Genomic DNA, 18007 nt, shown 5'->3' with positions numbered 1-18007 from the left:
ATATATGTACATACATATTTTGCTCTATTTGCTTAGAATACAATTAGATTACGTGGATATTTTCAGATTTTTTTTTGCTATACGCATCTGGGCCCATAGCCGTTGTTTTAACCTTTATTATAGTTTCATACTTCGAATAAAAAGGCATTCTTATAACAGCATTTTTATTTTGTTGGTAATTTTTATTAATTTTTGTTGATATTCTTTAAATTTCTCATAAAATTTTGATTTTGTGAATTTGGTTTACAAATTTAAATAAAAAAGTTATCCAGTTTGGCAACCTACAAATATTTGACATATGACATTTACAAATACTTTTGACATTTTCCCTGTTTTGACAACATTTTTTGTGCTCATGCTTTATTTAAGTAAACTATTTGTAATTTCGCCCACTTTTAGAATATAGTATGTATTCTAATAGTTGGAAACTGTATACGAATAGAAATAAATTAAATTGAATTTCAAATTATGATTGCTCATCAAGGTTTGTAGATCTTAAAAAAACTTCCGCGGTCTAGATAATAGATCGTTTTACATTAAATCATTGAAAATTTCAAATTCCCATAGAAAGAAATAATTTATAGAATAATCTGTTATACAGAATGTACGGTTAACCATAAAAATATATAACAAATGATTAATTGTCATGAAAATAATAATAATGTATAAAATTGACAATTTTGTCAAGATAAAAAAAAATGTTGAATACTTTATTCTTTTAAATTTTTCTACATTATCAAAAACAAATAACTTGTTTAGATTAATTCAAATGTAAAAATTAAAAAAATATATAGTTACTTACATATTAATTGACACTTTTTTTTCTTACACATTTAAATGTCAGATGTCAAAAATGCATTAGTATAACGGTAAATTAGAAAAAGCACAAAAAAATATTCAAAATCAAAATTCTTTTCAAATTAATATGTAAAATTGAAAATTTTGACATTACTTTTGACATATGGTTACCAATTCAAATTTATAGGTTATGTACATAGATTTTTTTTTTTGCTTTTTTTTCGTATTTTCTTATGATTTCATAATCGTGTAAAATTTTTTTGCTATACATTTACATATACGCCAAACATCGAATAATAAATCTTGTTTGATGTGTGTATGATTTTGTGTGTTTTGTATGTGTATGATTAGGTGTTTTATCTCTGTTAAAATTGAATTTATGTATTTGTTAAAAAATTATGACAGCATTTAATGAACGGTTGTTTTTTTTGGTTAAAATTTCATTTCATTACTTTAAATTTGATACTTATTAAAAAAAAAAAATTATAAAGAAATAAAAATTACATAGCCATAATAATGTCGAAATGTTAATTAAAGTCGAAATCAACTATATACTTATTGAGTAAAATTGAATGTTTTTCTTTTATGATTTTCTATTGTGGTTCTCAGTTAGGTTTAATTTTTATATCAGATTTTAACAAATTGATTTTTTTTTTTTATATTTCACTGTCCATAGTTATATTATTAATTTGTATATATTGATTATTAAACTAGATATAGGATGATTGAATTATAAAGTTAAAAACACCGCCACAATGTGATGTTATATAATATGTACACGTATGACCTATAATCAACCGTTATGTTAAACATTATTGTAAAACTTATTTGTTGTTTTCTATTGAAATGTAAAGTGTTGGTTTCGAATGCTCATATCTAATCAAACATATTTGATGTTTTAGGTCAGTAAAGAGTAAAATTAATTTAAAATCGAAAATGAATGAAAAATGAAATAAAATGAATAAAAAAATTATATATATATATTTCGAATAAAAAGTGAAAGGAGAACCTACATAATTATGTGCATATGAACTTAAAATAAATTCCAAATTTAAATAATGTTACTTAAGATTATTTAGTATTGAAGTAATATTAACATATTAAGTAAGTAGATTGATTGAGTAATTACAAGGAATTTTGTTTAAGTGGAAATGTATGCATATTACTTATGTCTGACATTCACTATGCTTGCCATGTGCCAATAGAATTTAAATATTTTCAATTATTTGAATGAAGATATTCAATGATCACATATAAGTGATTTATAAAATAGCACATTTCCTTATAACAACGTTGAAAGAAAAAATGTTTTAATAACATTATTTTTAATACAATCAGGACATTTACAGATCATAACTGTTGATAAAAAGAATCAAAATCTGAAAATTTATTTCCAGAGAAATTTGTTTTGCGTATAAAAATCCATTTGGGTATAAAATTTCAGTGCTTTCTATCTTAAATTCTGTATAAATATGAATGCACGGACTGTTGAACGGACTGTGTTAAACTAATAAGCACAATTTAGAAGGAATGAGTTAAGATGATTTTTTTGTATTACTTTATAATATAACAATTAATTGTTATTTAAAATAAATCTCTAGTAGATTAAACAATTATAATAATAGTAGACTAAATTTTGTTATATAAAAAAACTGTAAAATTTTAAAGTATTGCCATGCTACACTAGTTTTTTTGATAATCGTACATTAATTAAAATATTTATATTATTTTGCAAGAGCTTTTCATATATTATACCTTTGTGTTTATATTGCATGGTACTCGATGAAAGCACTGCACCCTTTGCAAAATATCTAAGTTTTACCATCTCATTTAATAAACTTCAATTAATATAGACTTTTTTCTTTCTTTATAATTTTATTTATTAAAAAAAAAATTGCATTAGAAAGAAAATAAAATTATGATATAAATTTTATACAATATTTGAATTTCGATTTAGTTTTTGATAATAGTTGTATATACATAGCTTCTTAATATAATTAAAGCTGAAAATATTTCTTTTATTTATGATGAATTTAAAAATGTTCGTGTTTATAATCGAATTTTTAAACGATCTTGCTTAGTTTTTCTATATGTACGAGTATTAAAAAAATTCTTTAAATAAAAAATTTTATTTTATTTTTCATGCCACAGTAGAATCCGATTAGTTGAGTATTTGTTTTAAAAATTTGTTTAGTTTTCTACGCTAGGAAAAATTAATAATTTTTTTAGTTATGTCTTACATAAAAACTCGAATAGTTAATTGTTTACGTCTTTTTCAAAAGAATGTTAAGTTTTTAGAGAGTTTAATGCAAAAATTTCAATTTTTTTACGTTTTATGCAAAGAGAGTTTTTTTACGTTTTAAACGAAAGTATCGAATTTTTCACGTTTTGTGTGAAAAATTATAAGCTCTTCAAAACTAAAAGCTTTTTATTTTTTGCTCTTATAAATTGTGTTTTTTACTACACGTGTTTTACATACAAAAATAAGATTTTTTTTTTAATTCTTTACCAATATTTTTTGTAAAAATAAGAAAATTTCTATGTTTAATACGAAACATGTTGTGTTTTCTCTACGTTTGGTTGAGAACAGGGAATTTTTTACGTTTTAAGTAAAAAATGAGAAATTTTACATGAAAATTTAATATTTTTTTGTTTTGTATGAAAAATGGAAATTTTACGTTTTGCACGTAAATTGTTATGAAATTTAAAATTTTGTTTCCGTACGATTTGTGTCAAAAATTAGAGGTTTTTTTTACATATAATACGAAAATATAGAATTTCTTACGTTTTTATTTTTAACAATACTGTATTTGTTAACGGAAAATGTTGAAATTTTTACGTTTTGATCGAGATTCAGAATATTTTACATTTCGCGTAAAAAATGGTATGATTGTTTACGTTTCATATAAAATGTATTCAAACTTGTGTAAAAAAGTAAAAAGTGTTGCGTGTTTATTGTACCATTTTGCTTACCTGAACACATAAAATTTTAGAAATTTGAATCATATACACATATACAAACATATACATAATATTGTCAATAAAGATAATGAAGTGCTTTTATTTTACGAATTAAATATAATAAATTTTCTTTCATTTTATGTCTATTCCAAATTAAAGTAAAAATAAACGACATAAAACGTTCACATTAACAGTTTTCATAGAGTGTTTTCATATAGGTATACCATATACCCATAATGTACACCCATATATACAATATTATGTTTTACTATGTATAAAGGAGTAAAGATATTTACATAATTTTCCTTAATGCTTAAAAATATGATAGAGATTCGATATACGAATTACATTTTTCTTTTTTTTTTGCTTTCGAATATTTTTAATTCAGAGGAAAATCAACATTAATAAAATTTTATAAAAATGATTACAAAATATTTAAAATGAAAATAATTTTTATGACATATTAACATGCATTCAAATATTATGTTTTTTTTTTTCTCTTTTAATGATTAAATTTCATTTTGTATAACAATTAGGATTATGTTGTATATCAAGTGATGACATAATGACATTTAAATGACAGTTTAATACTTTAATTAGGTTATTCAGTACTATAATGTATTTCGTTAGTGATTTGTATAAGAAATAGTTGTTATTAAAATAAAAAATTTTAATTTAATATATTGAATTCAAATTGTTATACGTATTTAAATATAGGTACATAATCTGATTTTGAATTCTTTGAATTGTATTTTTACTACAACATTGAGTATACTAATACAATTACATATTTACAATTGCAAAAATACACGTAGGTATATGTGACGGCAAAACTAGCATAACAAAATGATTTTTTGTACTTTTGAGCCGGAGTATTTTTTAAACGTTCATTTTTGATTGAGTGATTATAATGTAATTATACGAAAATAGAAGCCAAAACGCGCATTTTTCGAGTGTGTTTTCGTGTAAGAATTTGTATTAACTAAACACTGTAGGTATACAAAAATTTTGTGGGATTTTAATATAAATTATAAGAAATAAAATTGTTTTTGAATTATTAATCGTTAAATTTAAATGGTTTTTAAATAATATAAATAGTTGGTAAGTGTTATACACTTGGGTAAAATGCGTTCTACGTTTTCCTTATAAATTTCTAAAGTGTGATTGAGAAACATTTTATTGTATGGAATTCGTGTTATACTGGACAAAAACTACAATTACTTTCTAATAAATACCGTTATTTATATTGCTCTATTTGTTGGCTATAACTAACACTGTAAACGTATAACACTTTAAATATATAATATTGCCAGCTACATTTGTACTCTGCCTACACAAAAGAGAAGATAAATGGAGTAGTTACACATATTGTTTTAAATAGATGGCATCGCAATTTCAGATGGAAATCAAATGTCATATGTTTAATATGACATTTTTAGTTTAATAGCTTAGTTTTTATTCCTGTGTATTTAGGAGTCCCATTTACAAATATTCTGGTATTGACGTTCCCCTATTGATGATTCGCTTTGAGAATTTTTCAAACTGAACGCTTCCATTAACTACTCCTTCACATATAAATAAAGAAGTTCATAAGTAGTGGTATTCTAATATAGTGTACGTGTATAGTCTACACTAGTATACGTGTAGAGTTGTCAGTTAAGTGAAAAACAATTAATATGCATAAATTGTTTTGTTATAAAAATATGATCTTAGTGTTAAAATAATTCTTGTGTAATTTCAGTCTAAGTACGCCATTAGTATGTTAGTTTTATAAGTATAGATACTAAAGGCATCATTCAAAACCCTTCCAAAACATATTTTAATTATATAAATATTTTCTAATTACAATTTTTAATAATTCCTTACTTTACCGTGCTAATTATTACTTATTTCTTTCGTTTTTTACAAAACCATAGATTTCATAGTAGACTGAGAAGGACTACTACCAAGAAGATAGATATTAATTGCATCATTAACATAAGTAATAATGATTTCATTTCGAAGTTCTTTCTATTAACACTATATGTGTACATTCACGAAGTCAAAATTTTCAATTTTTAGCTGCTATCATTTATTAATTTCAGTTTTCATCAAAAATATCAAAGTAGTCAGCTACCCGATAGAAAATTATGCACAAAGAAAAATTATTTTTTTTCTATAAATAAAAATACGGAAACGTAAATTATTTTTTATATATTATAAATTGTATAATATAAAATAAAACTGCATGAGCTCCTTGTATGTACAACATAATGTAATAATCGTACATACTTATGTAATGTGTTCGCTTGTGCTTAAAATGCACTTAAAAACAGTATTTTTTTTATTGCAACAAAATGTTGCCACGAAAATAATGTCACTTGTTTTTCTGTTTAGGAATGATAGAAATGTATATTGGGATGGTCATTTATTTCAGTACCAATTAAGTTTTCATATATTTAGCGATTGAAGAATAGTAGCATCTCTCGTACAATTGTTAGTCAGTTATTCAAACAAAATGCAAGAGTCTTGTTGAATTTGTAATTAAAAATTATTCTGATTACAAAATTTTCAAATTGCAGCATTAAATTTTAATTAAAAATTATTGTCAAAATAATCAAGAACTGATAAACTTACCTTGGGCATTTTATAATATTTAGTATTTAAAAAAAAAAAAACAAATTATTCATTTAGTGTAAAACAATAATTTACACAAAAATAAACCAAATATCATAAACCTGACCTGATTTGGTTTCGCATACAGATCCAGACAAAGAATTAATGGTTTTTAGTTGTGATGCAAATAAAATGACATTGTTAGTGCGATAACCCGAATACAATCAAATTATTAAAACTGGTCCTTCTAATAATATATGAGAATAGCATACAGAGTGTAATTTATAACAACTTGACCATTGAATATAAAATTCCATTATTGGGTCTGCGCGTTATTATCTACATAATTTATTAGGTGTATGTGTGTGTATGTGTCTGTGATACTCAATTACCTTATTTTGTTTGCTATTTTCTTTCTTTGTTGGTTTCTTGATTTCTTTTCTTCTATAATGGCAATTTTTTTTTTTTAAAGGAATCATAAATTTTATTGTGATATGTGGTTATTTATTATGACTTCAAGACATAATGAAGAAATATTAGAGGATAAAAAAAGTCTTTTCTTTTTTAAATTTTAGAAAAAATAAAATTTTAAAAAAATTAAAAAATAAGGTTTTTGGTTCCAATACACTGTAAGTAGTTAAATTTAAAATATCAAGAGGCTCTAATAAAAGAGAACAATAAATTTTAACTTTGGTAACGTGCCTTAAATGTCACGTCAGGAAATGTGCTTTAAATTTGGAAAATATTGACACTTTCCAGAATGTGAGTCGGTTTAGTTTTCAATTTGTGTCTCCAGACATTAAACAAAAAAATTGTAGTGATTGCAATAAATTATTTCACATAGGCCAAAAGAAAGTTCAAATAGGCCAAGAGTTCAGTTACCGTATAAGAGCATTTAATTAGGGAAAAGGAGGAAAGGGCCAGGTATTAATAAAAATTTTACAGTGGTAAGGAAAAATATTACATGAAATAGATCATATAAGAGCTAAATGTTATAATAGTCGTGAATTGCAAAACTTATATACTTTAAAGTAAAGCGATACTTAAATTTTTATACTTCAACAATTTATAAATTAGACAATTATTCTATGTACTTATTCGCTGTTCATAATTGATTTTAATTCAATTTTGATCTAACAAAAGCAATGATAGGATGTCGTTTGTAAGATAAATGTGAGAGATTCCATGGTACTCCGAAAGAGCGTAAAAATTTTCAAAAATGTTGAAGATCTCGCATTACGTTAATATTTTCATTTCATTTTGATCTCGCAATACGATAACATTTTAATTATTTTATGATCTCTATTGAGAATTCACTTTTAACCCGTTTTCATACTAACTACAAAACGCCTAAGTCTTTACATAGTAGACATAGCTGTTAGCGGAGAAATTTTGCATTGAAATTATTAAGTAAAAGAATACGATAACTAAAAAATTATCAATGAAATATTTTTCATTTCACGAATCGAAATTCAATTTTATAATAACTCTGGTGGCTATTTTAAATTTTTAATATTTTAAAAGAACAGGTTTTAAAAATTTTTTAAAGAAGTTTTCTAAGAAAAATCTTTGTTTCTTAATTGCCTTAAGATTTTTTTCTTTTGTATTTCGTTATTTTCTGACGTATTTTTTGGCTTTTTTGTATTTTTTTTTCCAAGATTCGAGAAAAGAACCACTTATGAAAAGGGAAATGTGCTAAGATTTACGCTTATATTGAATAAAATATCAAATAAAATTACTGTTTTCCTTACCATTTAAATATGTTGCTGTATGAATTCCGAGTTCTACTTACATAAAATTTCTAATCTAATGCATATACAAAACACCGACATTGCTATTTGATATTGTAAATCTGTTTTGTAGTAGCCATTATAGAATAGATTACCAATGGAAAAGTTAAAATACATAAAATATTCCCAAGGAAGTTATTTAAAATTCTGCAGAGTATTTCTTTTTTTTCCTATTCTTTCACGAAAATTGTTCTAATGATGGCCATTTTCATCGGGCAGTGCAAAACGAAAAAAAAAAAAATAAACGAATTTTTAAAAAAGGTAAAAAATCTCATAAAACGAAAATTCTTCAATTATGGTCAGGTCTTTTTTTTTTGTGTTATTTGCCTTTTAACATTTTGTCGGCTAAATAATAATGACATTTCAAAACAAACACAACATTAGGCTTACAATGTGTATAACGGTAGAATTTTTTATTATTTAATACAAAAAAAATAACAATAACATTAATATAAAAGATTCTAACAATTTTTTCTTTTGGTGTATTTTGTAATTATAATTCCAATTCACCATCATTTTGATTGTTTTGACGTACGAATGTATGGTGAATTCTAATTTACGGAAGTTTTTTTACGATGCGACTTTTTTTTAATTTCATATCATTAATCAGTATACAATACTTACAATACATGTCTTGAATGACGAAATTATGTAGGTATCATATGTCAAGAATGTTTTGTTTATTGTTTTTTATACCTACATAATTTATTTTAAATTTAAATTTATTACACTTTTGTTTACAATATTTGTGTTTACATATTTAATCAGTATTTTATTGAAGAATACCTGTACCAAATAATGTTCTACATTTCCTTGTGAAATATATTTGACATTAAAGTTAAAATTATAAAATTAAAACTGTCAAAATAAAGTTGAAAATAAATTTGATGTCATAGCATTCAAATTTTTTGTAATTGTGATAATTAGCCTAATTAAGCAGTAATTATAATGATATATGCATATAGTTATGTATAACTTATAAGCATGTTATGTATAACAGTTACACAGTTATGTATAACAGTTGTTTATGTTTATTTTAAGTCAATTTGGTTCTCGAAAATTGGACGAAAGGCATTGTCGTCATTTGCTTCCTTAAATTCGTCATAATTCCCATTTTATCATATTATGGAGGTCAGCCTGTCACAATGTGGTTTTCAATTTCCATATCATTATCTCTTATATAAAAATTTAAAAACTTATTAATGATTATAATTTGTAGAATATTTTTTAGAAACTTAAAAATAGCTCTTATTTTTTATTGATTTTTTTCCCAATAATATTTATTAACCACTTGTTTTTTTTTTATGTTTTCAGGGTGTTGTCGCTATTATTTCGATGGTGAGTTTAAATTTTATTAACACCAGCAAAATTAAATTAATAATTTCTCATAAGTTAAAAAATAAATATGAAAATTGAATTTTACACTTCAAATTAAATTCAAAATCATATTTATAATAGCTAATTACATAAATAGACAATTTTCAGAATAAATTCCGCAGAATAATTTTCCAAATTTTCAGAATAAACCATAATTCTAAAAATAGTAACTTTAAAATTGCAGTAATAAAGGGTTTTTACAAAATTCGGCTTGTATACATTGTTGAATTGTGTAGCATAGGATGATTGGTTTGAAAATTTTTAAGACCCGAGCATTTGATTTTTTTTTCGTCCATAGGGGAGCGAGACCCTTAAGCCCTTCTTACTTCCTACATTAGAACTATATCTAGGGCCCTGACATTTCAGTATAGTAGCCGCCTCAAGCCGTGAGACAAAGTTGTCACAAAGTCCCTTCTGATCTTCATCTCAGTTGTTAGCAATCCACCGCCTCCCATTCGCACAATAAATGCTTTATTGTTTCGTCCTTTTCCAAGTAGACATGGCAGACTTCGCCATATTTTTTAGATGGACCATAGATTGGTAGTCGATGACGATTCATGATTTTGATAGCTTTTCAAAGTAAAACTCTTAACATTTCTTTATACTCAATTATAAAGAATCTTTATACTCAATTACTGTTTTAAAAACTCAATTATTTTCCTTAAACCTTGAACTTAATAAGCTCACATATTAAAAACTATTCTTTAGCTAAATTTTAATTAAATTTTTGCTATTCTAAAATAGAGAATTAGATAGAAAAATCTCAAATTTCAATAAATATAATTGAACTTTTATTCTGTGATTCTGGACCCTCTTTTATTTTAATAAAATAAATTAACTTAAAAACTTTTTATTTACTGTAATAAAATCTTTGTGATAAATTTTAGATTCAAGGTTTTTTTCCAAATTTATGCGATTTTTCTCATTACTATTATTTTTTCGTATTATTATGATTGTGCCTATGTTAAAAAAATACTGAAACGCTAAAAAATTATCATGACATGTGAGTTGATTTTTGGTTAGAAATAACATGCATTCATTCATTTTATAGACAAAATCACATTCTATTTAGAGAATGTGTAGACGATTTGGTATTTAAGTACATTTTTATTAAAAATCATTAAAGAAGATTTTTTTGTATTAAAGATTTTAGCATTTATTTTTGTTTTTTAAGTTTAAAATCAAAGAGACGAGGCATAAACGCCTCTAAGAAAAAATAATCGTTCATTGTTTTGATTTTATGGATTAATTGACAGGTTTTTGGTGTATTTTCAATTGTGGTATTTTTACTTGTGTGTATATATAGATATGTGTAGTTAATCATGATCATTTTGTGACGATTATTTTTTTTTAACAAGTTTAGGTGGTGTTTAAACAATTTAAGCATGATATAGCAATGATGAATGGTGATATTGCAGTTTTTTTTTTTCATTAAATGTGGTAAGGAAGAATTATTGCGGTTTAAATCCAATGTTAATTGCTCATGAAAAGTTACTTCAGCGCAAATAGAATTTTTGGATTTTTATTTATTAGCAAATTTCCAACAACATTAGAAAAAAAATGTGCTGATTAGTTTCATTTTGTGTGCCTGATGTTTTACTCATCTGTGTGTTTGTTTGCAAAACTTGTACTACCCTTTAATGTAGAAATTTTGAGCAACTGAAGTTTTATATAAAATTTTTGTGAGAAGCATTGTTACATATATTTCTCTCTCTAAGAAATTTATCCGAAAATTTATCCGAAAATTCCTTAAAATCCCATTCTCTGATAATTCATTGTGTCGAAATCATCAACTACTTTCATAAAAATTTTAAATATCATAAAACTTTTTGAAAAAAATTATTGCACCATTACTTTCTCACTATATCAGAAAATAGCGGTCTGCCTCTTATATCGTAAAACAGCATAGAAAATCATTATAATACGAATATAATTTTTGAATTTTTTGAAGTTATTTTTTCCAGCAGTTACTCGCGAAAAGCTATTTGCCACTCAAAATTAACACAATTTGAATTTTCGGCTCCTTATTTATTTCTCGAAAGTTTCCATAAGAGCAAATAGCCCTAAGTCTTATTATCTAATTTGTCGTCAAATTCGACCGTTGTGCTAACGCTTCCTTTATTTTATGTTTTCGTCCTAAAAGTATGCAATCATTTTTTATTGTAAAATAAATTTTTTTTAGTAAAATTATGAGAATAATTCGGGTAAAAGTTTGGTTTTTTTTTAACAAAATATTTTCAATTTTTCAAGGGAAATGTACTACTTCATAAACTTTTGGTTTCGTTCGAATTTAGTTATTTATAAATAGAAACCTTTTATTTTAAGTGGTTTCTTATAGCATTTTGATTTGTTTTATTTAATATTGAATTGTTATTAAGCTTGAAAAAATATGTTTTGTATTATAAAAAACAAAAAAAAAACCGTGTTATGAACAAAAGTTTATTTTGGCTCTTAAAAGCACGTTTCAATTGAATTTTCATGTGTATAAAATTTTTCGGCAGGGTCGTTTATTTTATTGCATAATATCGTATATAAAATGTACAAAAAATTGAAAGAGATACCCGAAAAATTATAAAGAATTTTTATATTTTTTTTTGTTGCAAGTGCGAATATAATGAAATTTGTTTTTTATTGTTTTGGGTTCCAGTTGCTATTTTATATTTTATATTTGAAATGCTTGTTAGATTTATTGTATATCTATATAGTATTTTGAAGAGTTAAGAATTTTTTATACTTCTCACTTTTTGATATGAAAATCAAATCATGTGTTAATCAGTTAATTTTTCCAATATCAACACTAAAACAATTTAGAATAACATTTTTTCCCAAATCTTATTCAACTATAAATATTAAATATTTTTTGTAAGAAAATTTAATTTATAATGCTTTGGTATTTAATTTAATTTTGACCTTTAATATCATACCCACATCAATTTTGAATTTTTGAAATTCTTTGAATACTTATTGTTAAAATATTTTAGTAATGATCAAAAAATTTTTTTATAAATCTCAATTAATTCAAACTCAAAATTCTGTGAATTGTCTGCAATTTCAAAAAAATCTAACTGTTAGTTTTGGAAACTGGAATTATTCGGCGTAATAACGAATTTTGTATTTCTTCATCTTTATAAAAATGAAACAACGTATCCATAGATCAATAACTCAACGCTACCAAAACAATTTTGTCACTTAAATTTTTGGGGTGTAATCAGTTGTCAGCGATTAAGATTTTACTATACGGCCCGATTTTATATGTTTGATCATAGGAACTTACAGACTAAATGACGGAATTTTTTGATTTGAGTTTTAATTGTTGACAAATTTAACTGGAAAATTTTGCAGAGAAATCGAATTAAGGAAATTAAACCTCTAAGAACCAAAATTTATATTTTTCTAAATCCATTAACTAAAGTTAAATGAATTAATCGGAAAATATTTAAAGGAAAGTTTAATAATCTTACACAACACTTTAATAATGCTCACGGTTATGTGCTTTTCATATTAAGTTTTTCTAATATACATAATTCCCTTTTGCATTCAACTATGAATAATAAAATTATTATTACATAATCATATCCAACTTATATAATAAATTTTGTTTTTGCATACTACATACTTATAAAACCATAAATAAACAAAAATTTTATGTATAACAATTAAAATTTTCTCAAAGAAAAACCGAAAAAAAAAATTTATCTAAAATATGAAAATCTAAATTTGGTTAAACAATTGGTCTCCTGATATAATTTTCCAAATTTATTTTTTTTTTTCTTATTATTTCGAAAATTTCCTTATATTACCATTTTTATGAATTTTTTAATTGATTTTAGAATTTACTTATACAAATGCACATGCATTTATTACCGACCGTATTGTGTAAACAATAGGTAGGTTATGTGATGGCAACAAATTTTGCATATCGAGTTTTCGGTGGGAACGTACTTCTCCATAGTAGGGAAGTGTAAATAAACTATTTTTAGCAACCTGTCGGTCTGTCGGTCTGTCGGTCTGTCGATCTGTCGGTCTGTCCGTCTGTCGGTCTGTCGGTCTGTCGGTCTGTCGGTCTGTGTGTGCACGCGTGTATCTCAAGTTCGGCTAAACCGATTTTGATGAAATTTTATATGTAAGTTTGTTTCCACCATGGCACGGATCGATCAACTTTTGGTATATATCAGGCCTCGGGAACTGCACTTTTTAGCGGGCCTGTTTTACATTTTTGAACATTTTGAAGAAAATATTCAACCGATTTACTTGAAATTTTATATATAAGCTCAGCTCGACCGTCCGCAAAAATTCGTATGTTTTGGAAGAAATCAGGCATCGGCAACTAGACGTTTACTACGGGCCAAATATACATTTTTGTGTATATAAAGAGAAGTAATCAACCGATTTCATTGAAATTCAATATATGAATTCCCCGTATTAAAACAATGAACATGTAAATTTTTTGGAAAGATCAGGCATCGGCAACTAGACGTTTACTACGGGCCAAACATACACTTTTGTGTATATAAAGAGAAATAATCAACCGATTTCATTGAAATTTAATATATGAATTCCTCATATTAAAGCAATGAACATATAACTTTTTTGGAAAGATCAGGCCTCGAGAACTGATTTGCGGGTCGATTTTACATTTTTCACCATATCCACAGAACAAATTGATGGAATTTCTTGAAATTTGATATTTGAGTTCTGGTTGTTAGCGAAACTAACTGGCGAGCATTTCAGGGAATTCGGGTAGCACAAAGCGAAACTCTACTAAGAGCCAAATTTACATTTTTCTAAGTATGTTAACTATAAGCTTACTAATGTCCTAAAAATTGGAAAGAAGTATTTAACAGACATTTTTATAACATTCTGTAACACTTTCATTTAACTAGACAATACAAAATGCGGTCGGTTATGTGCTGACCACATCAGATTTTTTTTTTTTGTAACCCGCAAGTCCCTGCAATAATTTCATTATAAATTCATTGAAATTCGAATAATTTTAGAAATTTTTATTAAATAATATGGAAATTGAATTGTGATTTGGCTCATCGATTCTATTACTTTGGCTGGAAATTGAATTAATAAAGTGATTTTGAAATTTTGTAATATTCTGCATATTTAATTCGGAAAAAAGCATTGTGCATAAGATTGGGTAACATTCTTGCATATTTTTTCGATTATTGAAAATTTTTCTTATCTTATGAGATTTAAACAAAATTTAGAATGCATGTGCTTTTATTCTCTAAATTTAAATTTATAATGAAAAATTATCTAACAAACTCATTATTGTAATGTAATTCTGTGGGTTTTTGCATTATATTGTAAATTTATACTTGCAAATTTGCGTATATTTAACGACACAGTTGTTAAAATTTGATATCATACAATGAAGTGTGTATGTTTTTTTAGGTAAATTTAATATTGTTCAAATTAGGTTTGGCTTATCTCAATTGATTTTTGTTAACAAAATCAAATCAGATGAGAAACTGTTTGGAATCTGTTTTTAATTAATTGTATATAAGTTAACCTGTACTAATTTAAATATGAGATTAAATAATGTAAAATATAAACTGATCTGAGATCCATAAATTACACTAGTATAAATGCCAATGAGTATGTAAGAAATGTGTAGTAAATAGTGATTGCACGCAATTTATGAGTTTAATTTAAATTTTGGATTTAAATTTTTTAAAATTAATTAAAATGCAAGAAGGTAACGTTGATTGTGTCTTCTTTGCGATGTTTTCTATTCTATTACACATGTGTAAATTTTATGAGCCTAGTTGAATTAGTTTTCGAATTATCACTTAAAAGAATGGGAAAAGACAGCTAAATGAACTCAGAATTTATATGGCTGCCAAAAACTATAATATCTATTTATGTATCAGAGCACTCTTTCTTAATCTTAACAATGGGGTAATCACATATATTTAGTGCATACTACAGGAACACTTTTATACAGATTTACTAAGTATATTCAAGAATTTTGTAAAAAAGCTCTGAATTTTTTTTCATATTTTTGTGATTAATATTTAAAGAACTTTTGATACTAGGACTTATACACCAAAATTTTAGATTGCAAATTTGCTAGAAAATCTTAAAGTACTGTTATAACTTCACAAATTTTGTATTAACTGAAATAAACTTCAAAACGTTGTCATTATGTGCAACAACAATATTAATATGAAGGCTCTATTGTGAAAAACAGTTAATTGCATTTTTCAAAATTAATTTTTTTTAATTTAAGTGTATATACAAGCATACATAAGCCCATTTATTCAAAATATCTAGTATAACACTATCCAAATTCTTGTTAATTTAAAAGGCAATATTAGCTACCTTTTTAAACTACTGCAATAAAATGCAGTTTGTATTTTAAATAATTTTTATTGTTTTTTTTTTATTTCCTAAGTAATAAAATTTACATAAAACTATAAAAATATTAATTTTTATTCTTTTACATTTTTGGAACCTACTCATTGTAAATAAATTATAAAACAAACTGAAAACTAGTACTACCAAAATTTTACATATACTCTTATCTTAATTTAAGTAAGTTGGATTAGTTAAGTTGGTTGTCCTAATGTCGGTTTTTTTGTATATAATATGTGCTCTTAAAAAATTCACCACATGGTAATTAACATGTTGTGTGTAAAATTTTATTTGAATTTCGAAAGCCAACATTTTATTTTTTTTTTGTTTTTAAATTAATTGATTTTTGTATTCAAAGAAAATAGAAAAATCAGCATGAGCCAAGCGTTTTATTTCTACCACGTATACGTGTATTCACGTTTTATTTTACTGCAGAAGGTAAAACTGCTTTATATACTTACATATTAGTACATAAGATAATAATATGTTGTAATTTATACACACTATGTGTACATATATTTAAAGTATTCGGAATTTTTGTGATTAATTACAAATTCATATATAGTCTAACAAAGATTTATCACTTAATTTTTGAAATTTTTTGAATTATGATGTGAAAAATATGTAATTTTAAACTATAAAAAAAATATAATTTTTTTTTGTTTTTTAAATTAATAAATAATTTTGTATATATGCACATGTGTATATTTAAATTGATTTTGCACCTACAAAATTTATATTATATTTTAAGAGGACATTGGAATGCTGTAAAATTTCTTATTGTAATTAACCATGTAACGAAAAATGTAATCAATTACTTTTTGTAATGAATTGTGTAATATTTGGAATTGATTGCAATTCAATGTAATAAGTTACATTCAAATTGTTGTGGATAATTGCAAATTTCTTAAATAAATAAAGTATTTGAAATATTATTCGGAGTAGTCGGAGTTTAAACATTAAATTCGGATTTCTTCGGTTTTTTTAACAAAATTATTAAAACGTTAATTTAAATAATTAAAATTTAAGTAAAAATACTGTTGTATCTTCCAAAATAATGAAAAATTTGCTAAACTAAAATCAAATTGAAAAAAAATATGTGGAAAAATTGCGACAAACGGATTTTCTTTATTTCTCTTCAACGGGCGTGAAGAGAAAAATTATAGGCTTATTTTTCTCATTTTGTAAGATACAAGAGTTTAATTTCTTGGCGATAATAAGTCAAAGTTCAAGCAATAAGTTCATTTCCATTTTGACTAGTAAGGATTTTAAGTGTACAGATAGCGCTCACATAATTTCCTTTTTATTCGTTTGTCAAAATTTGTTCTTTAATAAAGCTGAAAACGAAAAATTATATTGAACACTTTTACTTTAATTCACCATAAAAATGGTGAGAATAATTATGTAAGAGATTTGTTCTTTTTTATATTCGTTATTAATCGATTGTCAACTTGAATAAAATTTAAATAATTTTTAATTTATTTCGTAGTTTATTTTTATTTTCTTGTAAATTTTTAACCGTATCAATTTTTAATTTCAATTGAAACTCAACATGATATTCAACAATTATCTAATCATTAACTCCTACTTAAATAACATGCAAGTGTGTGTGAGTGTATGCATGCGAATTTTAATAAAAATTTTCATTAAGAAAATCTTAAGCGAAACGCATTCCGTTTTCTATCAATTTTATCATTTTTCTGTTTTTTTTTTCTTGACGTTTTCTTTAGCATGCTGATAATCTGTAAACGATACAAAGTACATAAAATCTATCTGAAATATCATGAATCATTTTTGTTTTTTTTTACATAAACTCGAAATCGATGTTTGTCGATGATTTTGTTAAATGAAATTTAATTGCAAAAAAATTTCAATCGATTTTGTTTAAATTGTTTGAAGTAAAAAAACAAAAAAAACAACAAATTTTTTCAAAGCTTTAATGTGAATGAATTTTACGGTAGCCTCACTGAAAATTAAAATAAAATAAAAACTAGTAAAAACGTTTCAGTCGGTATAAACCGATTGATTTATACCCTGCACCTCTCGTTGTTGTATAGCAATTACTCAAACCTGTGAAACCATTCTATAGAAATTTCACGGATATGTCTGATTTATAACTG

At 24.7% G+C, this 18007-nt stretch overlaps 1 long non-coding RNA gene across 1 annotated transcript in view; it reads left to right on the top strand.

Moving 5' to 3' along the window:
• LOC129605611 (uncharacterized) overlaps nucleotides 1-18007 on the top strand; it is an 87887-nt gene that overhangs the window by 38028 nt on the left and 31852 nt on the right. The window contains exon 3 of the long non-coding RNA XR_008696729.1: nucleotides 9459-9482. This is a non-coding gene — a long non-coding RNA (uncharacterized LOC129605611). The remainder of the gene's footprint in view (nucleotides 1-9458; nucleotides 9483-18007) is intronic.

The sequence above is a fragment of the Condylostylus longicornis genome, unplaced genomic scaffold (genome assembly GCF_029603195.1).
Source record: "Condylostylus longicornis isolate FDR11 unplaced genomic scaffold, ASM2960319v2 ptg000013l, whole genome shotgun sequence".
Lineage (NCBI taxonomy): Eukaryota > Metazoa > Arthropoda > Insecta > Diptera > Dolichopodidae > Condylostylus > Condylostylus longicornis.
Note: the sequence above shows the minus strand (reverse complement) of the source record. Positions and strands in the feature narration are given on the sequence as shown.